Source organism: Myotis daubentonii, chromosome 18, assembly GCF_963259705.1.
Source record: "Myotis daubentonii chromosome 18, mMyoDau2.1, whole genome shotgun sequence".
Lineage (NCBI taxonomy): Eukaryota > Metazoa > Chordata > Mammalia > Chiroptera > Vespertilionidae > Myotis > Myotis daubentonii.
In genome coordinates, this window is record NC_081857.1 from 31,967,845 (window position 1) to 31,973,847 (window position 6,003).

The window sequence follows — 6,003 nt, forward strand, 5'->3', positions numbered from 1 at the left end:
ATAGTTGGGTCTCATGTTTGATTAAAACAAAGAAGGTTAATACCTTCCACCTATCATCCTGTAGGTAGATAGCTTTTTATAGGATGGAGAAGAAGCTGAAGATGATTCTGTGCTTTTCTTCATTGCAAAGACAGGAAATGGAACTGGCCGACTAACTAGTATATATTTGTGGAGATCCTGCTTCATTTCAGACATAGGGCTAAGACCAGAGTTGAACAAGAGGAGAAATTTCCCTTTTTTCCTTTCTTTCCTTCCTTCCTTCTTCCCTCCCTCCCTCCCTCCCTCCCTCCCTCCCTCCCTCCCTCCCTCCCTCATTCTCTCCTCCACTCTCTCCCTTTCTTCTTCTCCTCTTCCTCTTTCTCATTCTCTCTCTCTCAGATTTCTGGGGCTAGGAGAAAACTCTTTTAAAAATATTTTTATTGATTTTTTTTTTTTTTTTTTTTTTGCGAGAGAGGAAGGGAGAGGGATACACAGAGAGAAGCATCGATGTGAGAGCAGAACGTTGATTGGCTGCCTCTTGCACGCGCCCCCCCCCCTCCTGCCCCACTATAGATCAAGCCTGAAACCCGGGCATGTGCCCTGATCAGGAATCGAACCGGCAACCTTTTGTTGCACAGGATGACACCCAACCAACTAAGCCACACCAGCCAGGGCTCAAAGGAGTAATTTCAAATCTGACAGAGAAAGTCCCCGAGAGGGTAACAGTAATAGTAAGTATCATCTGACTGGATTTGACTTTCAGTACCATCTCAGTTTGTTAGATGCTTAATGACAGTCCTGAGAGGGGGGTGGTATGGCTGAGCCCCGTAAGTGAGGACACTGAGAAATCCTCAGAGAAGTGGCCACTCAGTGGAGAAGGGATGGAGCTGGACCATCCAGCTGTGAGTGATATGCTTAGAACACCCAGAAAGGTTCAGAAACTAAGGGAAAGTAAGTTAGGGAATTAACAAGCCAGATGCTTTGACTGTGAGGTAGGTATCATTACATCCAATTTACAGTTGAAGAAACTGAGGTACAGAGATGTTAAGTAAACCACCCGAGGCCACATAATGAGAAAAGTGAAAGACCTGGATTTGAACTTAGGTCTGCCTGCCTCCGAAGCCTGTGTGTTTCCATGTGCCCAGGGCAGATCTGCGCCTGGGGTTGGGGCTGTGAGTAGCTGCGGGTCCACAGAAGCAGAGAGAGGTAAATGAGGTGTCTGTGTGTGTAGGGTAGAGGGAGGTTCACCAGAGAGGGTAGTTCGGGCTAAGGGAGATGAGGAGGTGGGAGATTGGGACTGGCAGTCTAGCTGAGTGTACATTTGTGTGTTTGTAAAGTTCATAATGAGTTGTTACAAACGAGTGACTTTACTCTGGACGGAGGCCAGGGACTGTATCAGAGCTCTTATCCCTTGCTCACTCTGCTTTGGAGAAAACAGAAATATCTCAAAGCAACAAACTCATTTTTGCCTTTGATTTCTTCTTACACACTTGCTGAGAAATTCATCGCTGACCTCTACTTGGTTCATTTCTGCCTATGTCCAAGAGCCGGTATGTGCTACCCGTGGTGAGCTAAAGAGTATGATTCTGCTTTTAGGAACTCTGTCTCATCTGGAGAACAAGACATGCGCACCAAATAATTTTCTAACAATGGAAGACAGTTTTTGTAAAATGTTAATTAAAATTGGCTGCTCACCAGACACCTTCACCTCCACCCAGGAACAGAGAATAGTGACGCGCGACAGGGGACAGGCATGGCTCTTAGCGAGACAAAGAGTAGCGGACAGTTCCAGGCCTCCTAATGTTCTCTGTGCCCAACTGGAGCTTCTTCTCTCAGACCTACCCTACCTGGACCCTGGTCAGAGCATCCCGGGAGCCCAGATGCCCAAGTTCAGCCCTGGAAATGCCAGGAAGGATTAGGCAGATACCAGAGCCATCCCTGTTGACAGTCTCCAGTGACTTAGTGAGTTTCTATTAGCCATTCTGGGCCTAATCCCCAACTGGACAGGTTGCGTTGGCCCTGCTGTTTCTCTGAGTCCCCATCCACGCAGGGAGCATGTGACTAGCATGATTAGCTTCCTTGGTTTGGCCAGGAAAGCTGCCATTTGAAAGGGAGTGCGAATTTCCCAGAACTAAGTGTCCAGCTCCTAGAGCAAGCAAACTGGAAGAATCTTCTCATAGGGAGGAAAAAGGAACATCATGGCAAGAACAGTGGGAGGAGGGGTTCTCCCTTTCCCTGCTTCACCAGTGTTCCTGCTCAGAACTCCACAGAGTTTTGGTGGTAGCAAAGTTTTGTTGGCTTACATGTAAGGGGAATGTACATTTCCCGCCATGCCCTAATACTACCATCATCTCTGGTCAAGAGTATAGACCTGTCATCCCCACAGAACTGTAGCTTACGCTGCCTTCCGCCTCCTGCGGGCCCTTGTTCCAGCATGAATGCTTTCCTCTCCTCCTCCTCCATCCAATCAGGACAACTCCAACACCACCAGTTCCATAATATATTTTCAGATGATCCCAACAGATGAGATCTCTCTTTAGCATCTTAGCTTGCCCTCAATAGTCTTTTGATGGTGCATCTTTTACAGCATTTATTTTACTCTGTCATCCTTATCATTGCTTGTCTATCTGCATAATCCTCCTTTCTGGATTTGCCCCTCTTTGAGACAAGGCTGGTTTGTAGTAACTGTGTGATGAGTTGATGTGGAAGCTCTGCCCATTTTTCTGGAGGACACAGCTTCCCTCTAGAATCATGAGGGCTGGCCCCCTATTCCATCCACTAGAGCTACTGGGCTTTATCCTTGTGCTCCTGGGGCTAGAGTGGGATAGCTCAGCATCCGAGGCTAAGGGGGTTCCCAGGACCCAATGGGGAAAAGCTGCATTGCAGCACTAGTCAGGACAAACTGGATTTGTGCTGGTTTCCCTACAAACCCTACAAACCTGTCTGTTCTGGTCTCTACTAGGGTTGGTCTGCTTTGAACTATTTCCTCCTTCATTGATCAAAGCACTTATCCCTCCCAGAGAGAAGCCAGGATTAAGAGAGGATGACAGGGTGTTCTGAGCACACTGAAAGAAAATGGAACACTGAGGACGTGCCAAGGGGAAAGCCAGTGAGTAGGGAGTTACTAGTGGGCTTGGAATTCAGTCCTCATTTAAAGGGCAGAGCGTGAGGTGCAGGTGCAGTGTGCTGTGCGCACCAAGGTCATCCAGGGGCCACGGGCTGTTGGTAAATGTGCGCACTCACTGTCTTCAGACACCTTGACGTTAGGAAGACAAGAAGGCACCCACACAAGTTTCTTATCTTCAGCGGTGGAGAGAGACCAACCCATCTCACCACCTCACTGGCTACAAGGCTTTGAGTAAGGTCCTTAACCACTCTGACCCTCTGCTCCCTTACCTGTAAAACAGTGATAAGCTCTGCTCAGGACACGTGGTTGTTGTGAGGTTAAAAATACACACTGGGTGTGAAAGTGTGTCTTAAACTGATGAACACTGAAACATATGGGAGGGGGTGTTGTTATTTAAGTAGTAGCAGTGAGCTGTTCGTTTGAATACAGAGAAGAGGAATGTATACAAAATGAATGTTCAAATGGATCACTCATTCTATCTATTAAAAAACACCAAACTATAAATAATAAATACAAGACACACCTTGAAAAATCTAAAAACAGAAGTTAGAGAAAAACAACAACAGTGGAATTATTCACTAACAAAGGTATGCTTATTTTTCCACAAAAGGGTTTACCACAGACTTCCTTCAATTACCCGTGTGTTAGTTCATACACCATTAACTCTTTCAGAACAAATGAGTATAAAGTTTAATGTTAGGAGCGGTGGTTTGCAGATCAATCCAAAGTAATACTATAATTATCTATGAGGCAGAAGGAAATAATTTCAATTTATGCAGACTTTGTGGTACAGAAAGCTGGACCGTCTCACAGTGAGCCTGTCTCTAGTTATCCACATGGAGCTGCTGAGGGACTGGGGACAGGACTCCTCCCACCAGAGTAAGACCCTGCTTTCACTCCCTGACTCCTGAACTGGGAGTGACCAAGGCTTGGTGGCCTTTGCAGTTATTGCAAGGATTATATGAATCCATGGACCTGCCAACCGTTGCTGCATAAGGAGTTATAAGGAATACAGATCAGGCACATGTGTGTGTTACTCCGCCCCCCGCCCCGTCCCATATCTGCTGGTGAAGTGGCAGCCATGGACAAGAGAGAAGTCACCTTTCTCCATGCACACCGGTGTGGGCCTGACTACTGCGTCTGTATCTCTGACCGTCGAGGGAAGCTGGTCATGGGCAAGGGCTGGAGGGCTGGATGGTGGCAGTGGGGCTCCAGGAAACAGTCACAGAGGCCAAAGTCTACCAGCTAAACCTTCACTCAGGGCCTGGGAGTAAGTTTCAGGTGAAATGAATGCCCTGACCTCAGACACTAGAAGACACTGCTGAGGAAGTGGCGAGGAGCCCATCAGGCCTGAAAGGGACCTGTTAGTGCAATGCAGTCAGTTCACTTACTGATGAAGGCACTGAGGGTCCACTTCGTCTCAGCCACTACTGGCTGTGCACACATTAACTTAGTCACCACACAGCCTGGGTGCTCTTTTTAGTCTCCCTAGCCCGGCTTTTCATGGTCTAGGGTACCCCCCCACATACACCTCCAATTTTCTAGTAAATCATCAGTCTCTTGTATCTGGGTCTGGACTTTTAGCCCTGGTCTCTTTTCCAAAGCAATATGTATTTTTTCTTATTAAAAGTACTATAGGTACATGAAAGAAAATTTAGAAAATTATGATATCAGAAGGAAGAATAAACATTCCCACCCACAGAAACAATCATTTGATTGTCTATCCTTCTATTAGTACGTGTATACAGAAGTAATGATCTTAATGGCTAACACATAGGACTTTATACAACTTACTTTATTGCAGTTATTGACTCATCCAGTCCTCCTAGCATCAGCGAGGTAGGTAACATTATTTTGTCTATATTCAGATGAGAAAAACAAGGGCCAGAGAAGTTAAGTGCCTTGCCCAATGTCACAGAACGTGTGAAGGACAGTTTCAGGCACAGAGTCTAGTATGTATTTCGAGGATCAGACTGGGGAGTTCTAGGCACCTGTAACACCCAGTCTTTCCCTAATTTTGTGTCTCTTATTCCACTCCTTCCCTAACCCCCTGCAGATACAATCCATGTCTCAAGTGGGGAAAAAAGTGTGTGGGAGGAAGCTCTTTGGCTCTGTAGCCTGGGCTTTTAATCACTTCAGTATAGTGTTCCCGTAGACAGACATTTTTCTATAATATTGGCATTATTTTATATACAGTATACTGTTTATTCTTCTGATTTTCACAATTACCCTTTTAAGGCTATTAAATAGCGAAGAATTCCACTGAATGAAGGTGCTGTTACTTACTTAATTATCCCCCTCTTCCCTATTTAGGTTGCCTTTCATTATAAAACACACAACACGAATATTCTTAAACATTTTTGTGCCTATTTATAAATTTTTCCGTAGATATCTAGAAATGAAATTGTGGATTCAAAGAACATGAATAACGTTCATGCCCTCACATGCCAGAGACCGAATGACTCTCTCAGAAGGTGGTCTCAAGGCCCCGCTTTATTTGATGGTACCCGAGTGCCGAACTCCCTACGTTGTGAAGAGAACATTGGTTTTTCCTCCAAGTGTTTATTGGCCGTTTTATTTTACATATAATTTTTGGTTCATTTCCTTTGTCCATATTTTTTTTATAGAGATGGAAAATTGCCATCTTCCAAACTAAACAACTTGATTTCGCAAATTACTTTTGAACACTTTTTCTTTATCTCTGGTTATTGTGTCCTTTTTCTTTTCTGTCATCTCTAGACCCTGGAGTCTTGAACGTTTTATTATAAACTCCCCAACCTTCTTGATGCTATGAGTGAGGCTCCTGAAGCCAAAGACTGGTGTGGGTTCATCTGGGGAACAAACTGCTGAGCCCCTGGAGGGGGCGTGAGGAAGAGGAGGGTGTGGGCTGCTGCCCA